The sequence below is a fragment of the Amphimedon queenslandica genome, unplaced genomic scaffold (assembly GCF_000090795.2).
Source record: "Amphimedon queenslandica unplaced genomic scaffold, v1.1 AMPQUscaffold_13504, whole genome shotgun sequence".
Lineage (NCBI taxonomy): Eukaryota > Metazoa > Porifera > Demospongiae > Haplosclerida > Niphatidae > Amphimedon > Amphimedon queenslandica.
Window position 1 is genome coordinate 556,538 of NW_003546260.1, and position 14,390 is coordinate 570,927.

Below are 14,390 nucleotides of genomic sequence, written 5' to 3' on the forward strand. Positions count from 1 at the left end.
CTTGGAAAAACAGAGTACTGCTCATTAGCTGGATTAAGGATCGTGCCACTGAGAGTGCACCACACCAATCTCCTCTGCAAACATTTTATCATTTGTTCATTTTCCTTCTCTTTGTTTGACTTCTTCCTTCTTGTTTGACTCATTGCAGATATTGTCAGTAGTTTCTTTCATCTAATGGTCGTTGATGCAGGGAATGATTTCCTCAATAATTGGTGTGTAATATTATAAGATTTGTGGCTTCCTCTCCAACTGCTCTGAATGTCAGCAAGTCGTGCTGCTGTTCCCTGCTAGCTACCATTCCATTAAAGGTGTTAACAATTCCTCTGTCCTCTATTAAGTTACGTGGTAGTAGATCATTTTTTGTGATAGTTTCAATCATTTTTACAACATCTTGTTCTCGTTTCACAGATTCAATTGAGTTATCTGTAACCTTTGGTTCAATATTAATAATGTCCTTTTCTGGAAATAACTGATTCATGAAATTTTTAGTTAACTTAACTCGATAATTCATAAATAACAATGCCTTTTGTAAGTAGGCTTCAGTTGGGTAAGTGATGGCACTCTTCAAATCCTTGTTGATGCACATCTCATGTGCTTTGTCTAGAGCTACAGCTCTCCATGGTTCTCTAGTAATGTGCACGGTAATCCACCGGACAAAAGGAAAGACAAAATTTCTGTTGGAACAAGAAGCAAATCTGCCAAATGATTTGGTATGATTCGTTCATAAACGTCACGATCAAATGCAACAAATAGTGGTGTCATTTCTTTCAAACTGCCAATGCAAAGTGTCAAGTTGCAACCTCTTATTGCTAGAAAAAGAGTGACAAAAGCAAAACAATTTCTGAAGATGAAATCTTCCCACAACTTCCAAGTGGAATAAATTTGTCCTTGCTTCTCTGTGAACGAAAAAATTTGTGACCATAATTGACAAAAGGGCCCTTATGGCGGATTTTAAAATTGATTGTTATAATGGAAAATATCAACCTGTGAGTGCTTTGTTAGACAATCATTGTTTCTAAAAGTTTCATGGTAACTTTTTGCATCCTGTGGAGTAATTTTATGTTAAATGGGGCTCAGGAAGTTGGATTTCTTAGGCTAGAAAGACAAATTTCACTACCCGCCATAAGGTACCTTTTTCAATTATGGTCACATTTATGAGCAATTTGTCCTGTAAACAGATTGGCATCTTCTAACAACTGATTTGGATCACTGTTGTTAGCTATGCTTGTTTTAATCATCTGCAGAATGTTGTCCATGTCTGCTTGCTTGCTAAACTCAACTACAAATGGTTCAATGAGAACATGGTAAAAAGCTTCCCATACTTGTAGTAAAAAAAGGTGAGTGCGCTTAAAGTTACTGTACGTTTGTAGGGAGTGAAGAGTAGCACCGTTGTAGCCATTAGCTTTTGCTATTTCATGAAGTCCAGCTGTGATACCTTCATAAGTACATTCTGAAAGGTTTTGAGAGTATGCCAGTCCCCAGGAAAGATTAGAAGCTTCCTCAGTGACTCACCATAATGACGTTTAATGTTTGTAAGATGTTCATACGTTTTGCCATCACCTACTACTACACCCTAATCCTGTTGCGATCCATTGCTAAAAGTAACTAGCAGTTCCTCACATACATGTAACATAAGTCTCTTCACTGTCTAGATTCACATTTATCATTTCTAAGTAGTGAATGGATGCTGTGTAATAGAGTACTGTTTTAAAAATTTACGCAAATCACTTAAAGTGCTCGATTCATCTTTGAAACAGTGAATCAATAGCATATAATTAAATATGTTCATTTTCATGTCGTTTAGCGATTCACTTTCTTGTTGAGACAGTTCAAAGTTACTGATTGTGAGATGCTGATATGGATTTATTTGACAGTGATGGGTCTTGTGTTGGAAATGGGAGTCTACTTTGAAGTTGTGACACTGCTACTGTACGTGGTCTCTTTGGCCCTGTTTTACCCTGTTTGTGAGAAGATGGTGATTGTGCTACTGGACGACGAGCATTTGTAACAGTTTTAGTTTGAATATTATTAATGTTGCTTGATGGTTCTGAAATGGTTGATGTTGAGTGACTATCAGTGGTGTCATTCAATGTTTTAGTCTGAGACACTTGTGAGTGACTGTCAATGGTTTTATATTGTGAGGTTTGTGGTTTCAGTTCTAGATACTTGTGAGACCAGTGACTAGGGAACTGCAGGTTGCACCAATTGTACTGTAGTTCCATGGTAGCTGCACTGATGTTGATTGCCACTGTGTACAGCAGCATTGCTTTGAAGAATATTGAAGTTATCAACTGAGGCTATTGTGAAAACAGAAGGAGAAAGTACTGTCCAAACATTTTTTCCCTGTTTCCACTAGCATGCATGCTGTAGCATGCATGCTGTAGCATGCATGCTGACAAACTTGTCATGTGTGTCTGGTGAAGAAACACATCCGAGTCTATTCAGAATGCTTATTAGCTGTCGTGAACCACCACCTGTCTCAACAATATCAGTTAAGACTGAAATGCTGTTGGCTTTCGTGGGTTGGTGATGAACATTAAAAGAGATATGATGAAAAGAAGATGGGTTTGTGTAATGTGGGCTGTTAATTTACTGTAATTTGATGGACTCTGTGTGGCTTGATCCTCCATAAACAGACATATGTTGAAATTGCATGGATCTTTATTTATATTACGATGCCCAATTTCTTTGTTAATTAATTTGTTGACAATTTTTGCACTTTTATCTAGTATTTGTGGCTCATTTAAGTGCTCATTGTCATGCATGTATTGAAAAGAATCTTGGCATTGCTTTGATTGTAGAGCCCATGATAAGGAAGTCAAAAGGTCAGCACCAGTTTTGTACAATATTAAACCAAACTTTCTGTGTATGCATTTAAAACTTGTTGATTTTTCAAAATTAGGATCAACTGATATAGAAGCCAACAGGGAGTGAACTTGGTGGTACCATTTTCTGTTTCAAGAACAACATCTGTATTATAGACTGAAGTAGCGATGTAAGCATTTATCACTATTAAGGCATTGAGAAAAACTCTGCAAGCATCACTCAAGTAGAGCCTTGTCTTGTGTAATGCTTCTGGCAACAGCTAGAACTGCACTTAAAACTGCTCTTTTTAGGTGAGTTGTCGAATCACTAGTTATCTCTGCTTCCAAAACTTTTATGATTTGAGTTAATCTAGTCTTTACCATTTCAGGATCTGTTTCAATGTTCCTGATTATGGAAATGTGTGCGTTATAGCACGACTTACATAAGTCATTTGAGATCAGCACAACACCATGATTTGAGGTAAGCTGCTATTAAATCATCATTAGGGCAGTGATTTATGAAAGCTGTGCCTGTTTTTGGCCAAGCATTGCATGAGGCACAATGTGTGGGATTGTACAACCTTTAGCATTCATTATAATGATCTTTGCAATGCAAAACTTTACCATGTTCCAATGTAATGCCTAAAATTTCTTGAATTTTTGACTTAGATGTAAATCTGACATTAATGATGTTGTTATTTCCTGATCTATTTTAGCATTGAGGATGCATGCAATTTATTAATGGCTTTTCAATATGATTTTCTTTCCATTTAGGAACATAATTTGGTTTATGATGGTATTGACTTGCTTCAAAGTAATGTTTTTTTACAAACAAATATTGCTGCACTTTGGTTATCAGTTGTGTTTGGCAAATGACGGAAAATAAAAGACTGGTATTCATCTTTCCAGCTAGTTACGGTCATCAGCTCTCTTGCCACATACGTGACACTGCTTTGGTGGTCCTTCAGCCATTTGGGATACAAGATAAACAATGTATGCTTTTCTAGTAATAAAGCACAGATAAGTTTTATTCCTTTTCATGAGTTTTTAATTTTAAAGGTTAAATTATGCCCAGTCAAGAATTACGTTATTGTTTTCTTGAGCTTTATAACTTTTTCTTTTAGGTAATACCAAACTCTTGACCCTATATTCTTTAAGACAAATTTGTACTATGGATAAATAAATGACAAGAACAGTTCAGCTGCTTACTATAGTTTCTCTTGAAATATCTTCCCACCGCGCTGCTTTTACAAATCGTGTGTAATATTTATAGATAGCTTATTCATAGGTTAGTTATTGTTTGAAGTTTCATTACATTATTCTTTGTTATTATATTAAAAAATTAATAATATAAACTTTAGCTCCCCAGCTTCTTTAAAATGTGTGCTGTGCGTGGAAGTATCATTGCAGATAAATCTCGAGAACGGAGCATAACCGGACAAGGTTGCGACTAGACTGAACCAAGCCAAGTAGTAGACAAGTATCATTGAACAGTAGATGACTTTTGTACACATCTGAGCTGGTTTAACGCCAAATCTCGGAGATGCAATAGACTTTTTGCTGAGAATCACTAAGACCACTTTTTGCTATAATGAAAACATCAATACAACAATACAATAATGTATGTTTATACATGAATTAGGTAATCCTTATCACAATTGCCCATCTCTTGACATGCATAAGTACACAAACAAACCACTTCTAATCCATCTAGACCAGGCTTGTTGACAATGAAACTCACAAAGGTATATATAGTAGCACAAGGGAACAGTCATTTAGCTCACTTTGACTAAATTCAGTTGTGAAGTATAGAGGCTCCCAAGTTGGGTTCCATGACAATAAAATTTTCAACGCTTCAGCATCTGCTGTCACTGTTAAATGCTCAGTGATAAATTCAGCTACTGGGATGTACCCACAGTTGGACCAAATGCAAAGCAAAAAAGAGGAAGGGTGCACTTGGTTGTTTTATATGTTGCATTGAAGAGGCAAATACCACTATATGTTATAAGTAAGCGTTGATGCCACCATTCTTGATGAACAAAAAGAAAAGTGGTACCATTTATTTCATCACATGCTTCATCATCTTGAGATGTTTTCTGAATTAGAACTGACAAACGTAACCTTCCTTTTAGCAGAATGCTTTCCTTTGGATGCAGTAGACTGATTAGATATATTAGCACTATCAACAGAACATTTTACATTAGAATATTTTGCATTTTTTGGTGTCAGGGAAAAAGTAGATTTTCCAACGACAATTCAACCAACCCTTCCAACTGAAATTGATCAAATTTAGGATACTGCCCACAACCAAATGCGGAATGGACAACGTTAAGTGTAATTATCTTTATCAAAGGGAAAGTATGCTCGATCACTTGGTAGCGGTTTAACGGGATCTTGTGAATTTTTCTCTGCCATAAACTGACAGAGAATTCTTCGGAAGTTTGACATTCGTAACACCATGTGACACCAATTTAAATAGTTCTCTACGTACTTTCTCATTAAGTAATCGAACAGATTCAATTAATTTTTGTAAGTAATTAATTTTTCATGGCAGGGTCACAAAATACATCTTCTGGACTTTAGCAATACCACTTTTAAAGTGTATTCAAATCAGGGAGTTGTTTTGCCTTCATGGCCCTTGATCGATTTAATGGAACAGAGAAATTAGGAAATCAAATATAACTATGAAAAATTACTTTAGATATTATATATTACTCACATTGTTGATTCTTTGATCACTTGAGTTGCTTTACATCCAATTTCTCTTGATTATTGATTATGAAATCTAATAGACTGGGCATAAGAATGCTTAATAGATTGTGAAGGTTTCCTCTTTGTGCAAATGAGAACAATACTGAATTTAAATAATAGGATTTAAATAAATACCTTGTGTTGATGAAACTGTCCATACTGGCAATGCTGTTCCACTGAGCTATCAACTTTAAATGCGACACCATCAAAGGGAAAAATCCATACTTCCAGAAGAACGTGATGTTCCTTTTGTCTTATTATGCCTCTTTACAAAACAGTCTTTGTGGCTTTAAAATTTAAAGAAACAAATGTAAAGTGAAAGAAAAACCTTAAATGACTTTTAGAATTCGGTCAATCCAGGTTAAACTACACCATTACCCTGAGAAAAGAAACAAAACAAATAGTTACAAGTCATAAGTGCATAAAGTATTAAGCTGCCTCAAATCATAAGAACTCAGCCTGATCAGTCAGTCCAGGTATAAACTACACTGTAAAACTAAGAAAAGATAAAACCAATGAGAATTGAGTAGAACATAACTCTTGATTCAAATTCCGACCTCAAATGATACAAACTCAGTCGGATAGGTCGCTTCTAGTACTTTTAACCATGCTTAATCACTGAGATAAAAGAACCAAGTGGGAAGAAGTTAGTAATTCATAAAAAATTATTTTAAAACTAACCTTAAGTGATAAAAACTGGGTCTGATTAGTGACAAGTCAGTAGAACATAAAATATCACTTCCAAACCAAACCAAATGTATTGAACTAGGTCATTTCAGTTGCTTCTGATATAAGAAATGAAGAGAAACAAGATACTGTAGGACGATTAATTTTCACGAATTCTAATAAAAATTTCCTTGGAAATGGTTTAGATAGTTGCTATGGCAATTGACCACGTACTATGGACTTGTCAATTTTTGTTACTTTTTTCAGTGTTATAGTACAGTTCATACTGAGTTCTTAACATTTGAAGCTGCTTTTGACATGCATACTTTGGCTAGTACAAGGGCTGACTTGAGGCCTAGTGAGGCTAGTTGGCCCATAGTGGCTTTCATTTGCTTTTTTGTCAGTTTTATAGTATAGTTTCCTCCAGGAAAAACTGATTGGATAATGCTAATGATTTAAGTTGGTTTTTTAAACAGTGTCATGTTCTACTTTTCACTATACTATGTCCCAACTAAGAATGGACCGGAAGTGGAAGCAGCTGCACTGGAATTTAAAAAATGAAGCTATGTCACTAATGACGTGTCATAATGATAATAATAGAGATATGGCTGATATTTTGCCTGTATTGTTTCACTCTTAAAATAGTCTTGTTCTTCCTGATAAGCAGTACAATAGCTCCTGGAGTCAACTAGTCTTTATAAAGACCATCGTTATGCTCCATTAGCATTTTAAAAGAATTATCAGTTTGGGTGCTCAACTATGACTTCATAGAACGTCACTGCGGTTAGCTTTGGTATGCCATTTCGTTTATAGGGAGTCCGGCTCTCAAGGTTTCCAAGGGCTGAGAGACCAAGACCTGAGATCCTGAAGCGGCATCGGGTGACTAAGAACCTGTGAAAGTCTCATTCTTAATTTATATTCCTATAGAAAGTTTTTTTCAGTTTTTTTTGGTCCAAACTCAGTTGGGACATAGTATATATATTTCTTCTTTTTGCAGTTTCATACTAAAGTTTCTGATACTGGAAGTGACGGATCCGACTGAGTTCTAATCGTTTGAGGTTGGTTATTTGAACTAATGTTTTATGTTTTACTCACTTCTCATTTGTTTCTTCTTTTGTTTCTTCTTTTCTGTGTTTTATGGTTAGTTTATACCTGGACTGAATGAGTTCTTATTATTTGAGGTTGGTTTGTAAATTAATGTGTATTGTTCCACTCATTTTTGCTTCTTCATTTCTCAGTTTCTTAGTATAGTTTTACCAGGAGTGACTTATTGGACGGACTTCTAATTAATGTTTTACTTCTCACTGTTTTATCTTTTTTTCTCAGTTTCATAGTGTAGTTTATACCTAGACTGACTCAGGTTTTATCGTTTTAGGTTTTTTTTTAAGTAATGCTTTTTGTTCCACACTACACTTGTTCTTTTTGCAGTTCCAAAGTATGGTATATACTTCATGTAACTCATTGTTTTATAATTTGAACTTCGTTTTAAAAGTAATGTTTAAAATACTTTTAGGAAGACTTGTCACTATTTGTTAGTTCTTGTTTTCAGTTTCTCAGTTTTATGGCACAGTTTATAACAAAATTGACTAATCACACTGACTTTGTTGTAGTTTGAGGTTGGTTTTTGAACTGATCAGCTCACATTTTATTTGTTTCTTCTTTTCTCAGTTTTATGGTATAGTTTATAGCTCGACAAACTGAATTAATACTTTTTTAGGTTTTTGAAAAGAAGGTTATTTTCCACTGCCTTCACAATTACCTCTTTTTCCAGTTTCATAGAATGACCTAAAGTCAGTGATAGTTTCATCATGTGAGCTTCGTTATTTTTTATATACTTTCAACATTTCATATTGTTTCTTTTTTGTTCATTACATGGTGTAGTTTATTACCTGGACTGAGTTTTTATCATCTGTGGTTGGTTTTTAAACTGATGTTTAATGTTGAAACACCTTTTTTGTTTCTTTCTCAATTTTATGGTATATTTTATGTGAGGAGTATCTGATCTGACCGAGTTTTAATCCTTTTAGCTGGTTTTAGAAATGGTGCTTTATGTTCTACTTTTCAGTACATGATACACATTTCTTATTTTTATGGTTTAGTTTGTACCCAGACTGCATGAGTTATTATGTCAGGTTTTTAAAAAGTAATGTTTCATGTTCCACCTACTTCACATTTGTTTCTCAGTTTTATGGTAGAGTTTATGCAGGAGTAACTCATCAGACCGAGTTCTAATCATTTTTAATCAATTTTTGTAATGATTTTTAATTTTCTACTTAATTTTTACTATTTTTTCCTCTTTTTCCCAGTTTCAGAGTATGCTGTATACCTAATGTGACCAATCGTTTATCATATGTCTCATCTACTTTTACTTTTGTGATTTTTTTCTGTTTCATGATAGAGTCAGCTACCTACTATTGCACACCATTGATATTGGAACTTTTTCTCACAGATGAGTGATCAGAAGCTAGTGAATATAATTTTATCTTGTAGATCAGATGTTCCATTGCAGCTGTAGCAACTTTGACAGAGATCCGTCTTTGCTTTGTTTTTATAATAATTTTTTAGAAATTTTGAACACATGCAAGTTAGCACAGACACCATGTACTGTCATTTTCCTATATCAGTTCAGTAATGAAGTACCTTGCAAACAACCCATCATATTCATAAGAAAGCCGTCTTTCTGCTTCACAATGCACTATGCAGTTAAAAGCAAGGCTAGTTTTTACTGCACTCGAGTTCAATATCTGAGAGAGAATGCACACATCTGCATGCAATCAATTTTTTCAATTCTTAATTTTCTTTTACAAGCCATGTGGAGTGGAGAAATAAAATTTTTAATATTTCCAAAATTAAATTTTCCGAAAAAATCAAAAATGTAAAATTTGATAAAATATGGAGGTGTGTTCTTGCAAAAAATCAACTCTAGCGCAGTGAAGACTAGCTATTTCTTTTAACTGAATAGTGCATGGTGGAGCAGAGAGATGGAGCTTTCTTACAAATATGATGGATTGTTTTCGAGCGCTACTTCATTATAGAAATGAAAAGGAAAACAACAGTACGTGGTGTCTTGCACGAGTTAAAAATTTCTAGAAAAAAAATTTAGCAAAACAGCAAAAAGGGATGTCAATAATAGTTGCTACAGCTGTGTGGAATATCTGATCTACAAGATAAAATATAGGCAGTGGCTATTTTTACGGGCACGTAATCCCACTGTGGGTGGCTATTTTTACGGCAGGGTGATGTACTCATTTTATAACCTGGAAAACACCAAAATTAATAAAACTAAACCAACCTTGGGGACTCCTAACTAGGGGGCTCATAGAATGACTAAGGACACTCTAAAAAACCGCCACCCTAACTCCTAAACCCTAAAAACAATAGCTAATTAGGGGACTCCTAACATAACTAGGGCTCCTAACATAATTAGGGAACATAGCGAAGTAGGAAGATAAAAAAATCAATTTGTTAGAGTCAAAATTATTAAAAAAAAGAATGAAATGGTCTGAGCTGCATTCAAACCAGTGCCCGTCCGTATCCAACCCAGCGCCTTCCCCACTGTGCCACCACAATCCTGCTGCCTCATTGAAGCTGATTGTCATATTTATACGTCATTTCTATACTTCATTTCTATATTTCCTGCCATAAAAATAGCCGTTTATACGGCAGAAAATATAGAAATGAATTATAGCTGTATACAATCAGATTATGGGACCGTAAAACTAGCCACTACGTAAAATATATTCAGCGTCTTCTGATCACTCAACTGTGGAAACGTCATAGAATATAAAATGTGTGTGATAGTAGGTTGCTGACTCCAGGAGTAACTGACCAAGTTTGAATCATTTTGACTTTCTTTTGAAATGTTTAATGTTCTACTTCTGACCATTGTTTCAACTTTTCTTAGTTCCATGGTGTAGTAAAACCTAGACTGAGTTCTTATTATGTTCGGTTTTATTTTGAAATAATGTTTTATGTTCTGCTTACTTCAAATTTGTTTCCTTTTTTTTCTCAGTTAAATGGTATAGCTTTCAGTAGGAGTAACTCAGCGGACCAAGTTCCAAGTTTTTTTTGAAATTATTTCTATTGTTCTACTTAATTTTTAATGTTTTCTTTCGTTCTTTTCCTGGTTTCATAGTATGCTGCGTACCTGATCTTTTTATGGTACGACCTTCATTTTAAAATTTTTTCATGTACTTTTGACTTATCACTATTTCCTTATGCTTTTTTTCAGTCTAATGGTATAGTTTAATATCAGGACTAACAGATTGGACCAAGTTCTAGTTATTATAAGTTGGTTTTAAATTGATTTGCCATGTACTCTTACTTTTCTCAGTTTCATAGTTTATGTTTTAGTAAAAGGAGTGATTGATCCAACTGAGCTATTACCACTTGAGGTCAGTATTCAAAACAATGGTTCATGGTCTATCGCTTCTTGTTTCTTCTTTTTAGTTTTATAGTGTAGTAATTATACTAGGACTGACACATCAGTTTTGAGTTCTTATCGTTTGACCTAGGTCACAAATTTATATTTCATGTTCTTTTGATTTCTAAGTATATCTTTCTTCTTTGGTCAGTTTTATGGTGTAGTTTATGGTTGCATTGACAGCGTTATTGTCGTTTCAGATATTTTTGAAACAATGTTTTATCTTCCACTGCCTTCACATTTGTTTCTAGAATCTTGTTCAAGTTTCATGGTATGGTGTATATCTAAAGTGACTGATAGTTTTATCATTAATTTCTTTTCTCAGAACCCATAGTATCATTTTTACGACAAGTAACTGATGTGATTCAGTTCTTATTATGTGATGTTGGTTATAAAAAATTATTTTCCACTGACTTAAAACTATTTTGTCTCTTATTTTCTCAAATTTATGGTATACTTTATACCAGTAGTGACTGATCTAACTAAATTCTCATTTTTGTGGTTATTTTTAAAAAGATGTCACGTACTACTCCCTATTTACATCATCCTTTCAGTTTCATGGTACAGTATATACCAGGAGCGACTTCGCAAAGTGTAGATAATGGGTAAGGCCCTAAATAACTCATCTACATTCTGTATCTGAAGTTTTTTAGTCGTTACTGGTTCGAGCAGTGAGATAACAGTATGAGACTGAACATGGCAAATTTACTCGTTTTTGAGCATAAAATACCAAAAACACATGCTTTAGGAGTGATTTAAGCTGCATAATCCAAAGAATTGAATTCCTCAACAGGTGTTTGCTTTAAATCTTCCATTTATAATTTTGCTTTTGAGATAATGGGGACCAAAGAGGAAAGTAGTACTTTCATATAAAGCTGTAATAGAAGAGCTTGTGTTTCACTACATCAAGATGGCATAGTTTTGTAGCATTTGTTTTAAAACTCTTTTACTAGGTCCCATTTACTATTATAAGCGAACTGTAAGCTGAAAAGTAAAGTTGCTGTCTTGCTGTGTACCTAGGGAAAGTAGCATCCGCTGCTATGGCACAATACCAAGGAATGCAATTATTATCCCGCCTTTTTCTAGTTTCCTATCCCTTTCATTTACTCTAATATCTATGCTTAGATCAGGCCTTCATGGTAAAAACTATAGTATTAAACTGAAAGATGTAACAAGCAGTGAGAAGTCAAAAGGATATTTTTAAACATCTGAAAGCAAAGCTCAAATGATAAAACGATAAGTCACTTTAGGTATACACAATACTATGAAACTGAAACAAGAGGAAACAAATGTAAAGTTAATATTATTAAAAAAAAACATAAAATGATAACTCGGTCAGTCTGGGTATAACTACTGTGTAAAAAAAGAGGAAGATAGAAACAAAATCAATAGTTAAAAGTCAAAAGTACATGAAACATTTTCCAACCTGCCGCAAATAAGAGCTCAGTCTGATTAGTCACTTGTGGTATTTAATGAAACTGAGAAATGAAGAAATAATTAGTGAGAAGTACATTAATTTAAAACTAAAATAAAATGATTAGAGCACAGTCCGATCAGTAACTCCTCGTAATTCCACAAAACTTAAAAAGAAACAAATGCAAAGCGAATCAAACATTAAATAAACATCAGTTAAAAAAAACAGCCTCGAAGGATAAAAAATTAGTTTCATGAGTCATTCATGGTATAACGGTATAATGAAACTGAAAAAATGTAACAAATAGTAAGAAACAAAAGTCATACATCAATTTAAAAAGCAACCTCAATTAATTAGAACTTAGTGTAATCAGTCAGTCCTGGTATAAACTAAACTAAGAAATGAAGAAACGAAGAAAAGTAACAAATAGTAAGAAACAAAAGTCATACATCAATTTAAAAAGCAACCTCAATTAATTAGAACTTAGTGTAATCAGTCAGTCCTGGTATAAACTAAACTAAGAAATGAAGAAACGAAGAAAAGAAGAAACAATAGAGGAGTAGAACATAAACCATTCTTTCAAAAACCAACCTCAAATGATGACATTACTTGCAGCAATCACTTCCAGTATTACAAGCTTTAAAATATGAATATGATAAAAGAAAAAAATGAGGAGTGAAACATGAAACAGTTTCAAAAGCAAGTCTAAATGACAGCAACTCAGTCTGATCAGTCACTTCAAGTATTTTAAACTATACTCCAAATGATAAAAAATCAGTCTAATCAGTGACCCTTGGTATATACCATACTATGAAACTAAGAAAAGAAATAGTGAGAAACTGAACACAAAACATTCCAAACCAACATCCAATGATAAGATCTTAGTCTCATCAGTCACTTCTGAAATTTTAAACTAAGCTATGAAACTGAGAAAAGAAACAGTTACAAGTAGATTTCAAAACATCATTTCAAAAACTAACCAAATAATTAGAACTTAGTTGGATAGTTACTTCCTGTATAAACTATACTAAAACTTAGAAAAAAGAAACAAATAGTGACAAGTAGAAGATAAAACATCATTTCAAAAATGAACTTAGAATGAATAGAGCTTGTCCAATTAAATACTCCTGGTACAAACTATACTATATAATTGAGAAATGAAGAAGCAAACAGTCGGAAGTAAGAAGAACATAAAGTATTGTTTTAAAACGAAGCACAAATGATAAAAAACAATCAGTCACTTTAGGTATACACTATACTACGAAACTGGAATAAGAAGAAACAAATGTGAAGGCAACATAAAACATTATTTCAAAGAACCTGAAACGAATGATAATAACTGAGTTAGTCCAAGTATCAACTGAGAAAAGAAACATAAGTCTAAGTAAAGGAAACATTTTTTAAGGACTCAGTCTCATCAGTCATAGACTGATCTACGCAACAAAACAGCAAAAAGAAGAATCAAGTGAGAAGTGACTAGTGATAAAAACTCAGTCCTATCAGTCACCACTGGTATTTCGAACTGTGCTATAAAACTATGAAAAGAAGAAAATTAATAAATAGAAACAATACTTATTACATCATGCATGAATTTAAAACCCACATAATAATTGGAAATCTGCCGTTCAGTTACTCTTGGCATAAACTATGCTATTAAACTAAAAAATCAATTAAAAGTGAATTGAAAATTCAACATCAATTGAAAAACCAACCTCAAATGATTAAAAGCAAGTTTGATCAGTTATTATTTGTACGAACTGTACCATGACAATAAGAAAGGTAATAAATAGTGAGGTATTAACAATACAAAAACATTTGCAAGCAAAGTCGAAATGACAAAACGATTTGTCACTTTAAGTACACAATATGCTATAAAACTGGCAAAAAGGACAAATCCGAAGCTAGTAAGACATAAACCAATTTTAAAAACTAACTAAAATGATTAGAATTCTGTCCAAACAGTTAACTACTCCTGGTATAAACTATACCATAAAACAGTAATGAAGAATTGAAAGGTGAGTCGAAAAGCATTGTTTTAAAAAAATCAGCCTCAAATGAAAAGAAATGTTTGATCAGTCACAACCTAGTGTAAACTGCATCATGAAACTGTAAAAAGAACCACGTGGTGAGAAGTCAAAAGTGGATGAAACATTAAAAACGAAGCTCAAATGATGAAACAATTGGTGACTGTAGGTAAACACCATTCAATGAAACCGGGACAATAAGAAACAAATGTGAAGGCATTGAGAAGTAAAACAATAATCAAAAGAAACCTAAAGCAATAACTGTTAGTCCAGGTATAACAACACAATGAAACTGACAAAGGAAGAAA

General features: G+C 33.7%; 2 long non-coding RNA genes across 4 annotated transcripts; both read left to right on the top strand.

Moving 5' to 3' along the window:
- The first annotated feature begins 2,183 nt into the window (after positions 1–2,183).
- LOC109593829 (uncharacterized) lies at positions 2,184–5,563 on the top strand. 3 transcript variants are annotated; one of them, XR_002191175.1, is made up of 7 exons: positions 2,184–2,825; positions 2,903–2,972; positions 3,018–3,116; positions 3,194–3,285; positions 3,579–3,797; positions 3,929–4,092; positions 4,166–5,563. It is a non-coding gene; the product is annotated as an uncharacterized LOC109593829 (long non-coding RNA). The 3 variants fall into 3 exon arrangements; XR_002191173.1 differs by having other exon boundaries at positions 2,903–3,116; XR_002191174.1 differs by having other exon boundaries at positions 2,903–3,116; positions 4,174–5,563.
- Positions 5,564–6,770: 1,207 nt separating this feature from the next.
- Positions 6,771–7,535, top strand: LOC109593801 (uncharacterized). The gene is made up of 3 exons (XR_002191156.1): positions 6,771–7,279; positions 7,367–7,402; positions 7,460–7,535. It is a non-coding gene; the product is annotated as an uncharacterized LOC109593801 (long non-coding RNA).
- Positions 7,536–14,390: the final 6,855 nt, after the last annotated feature.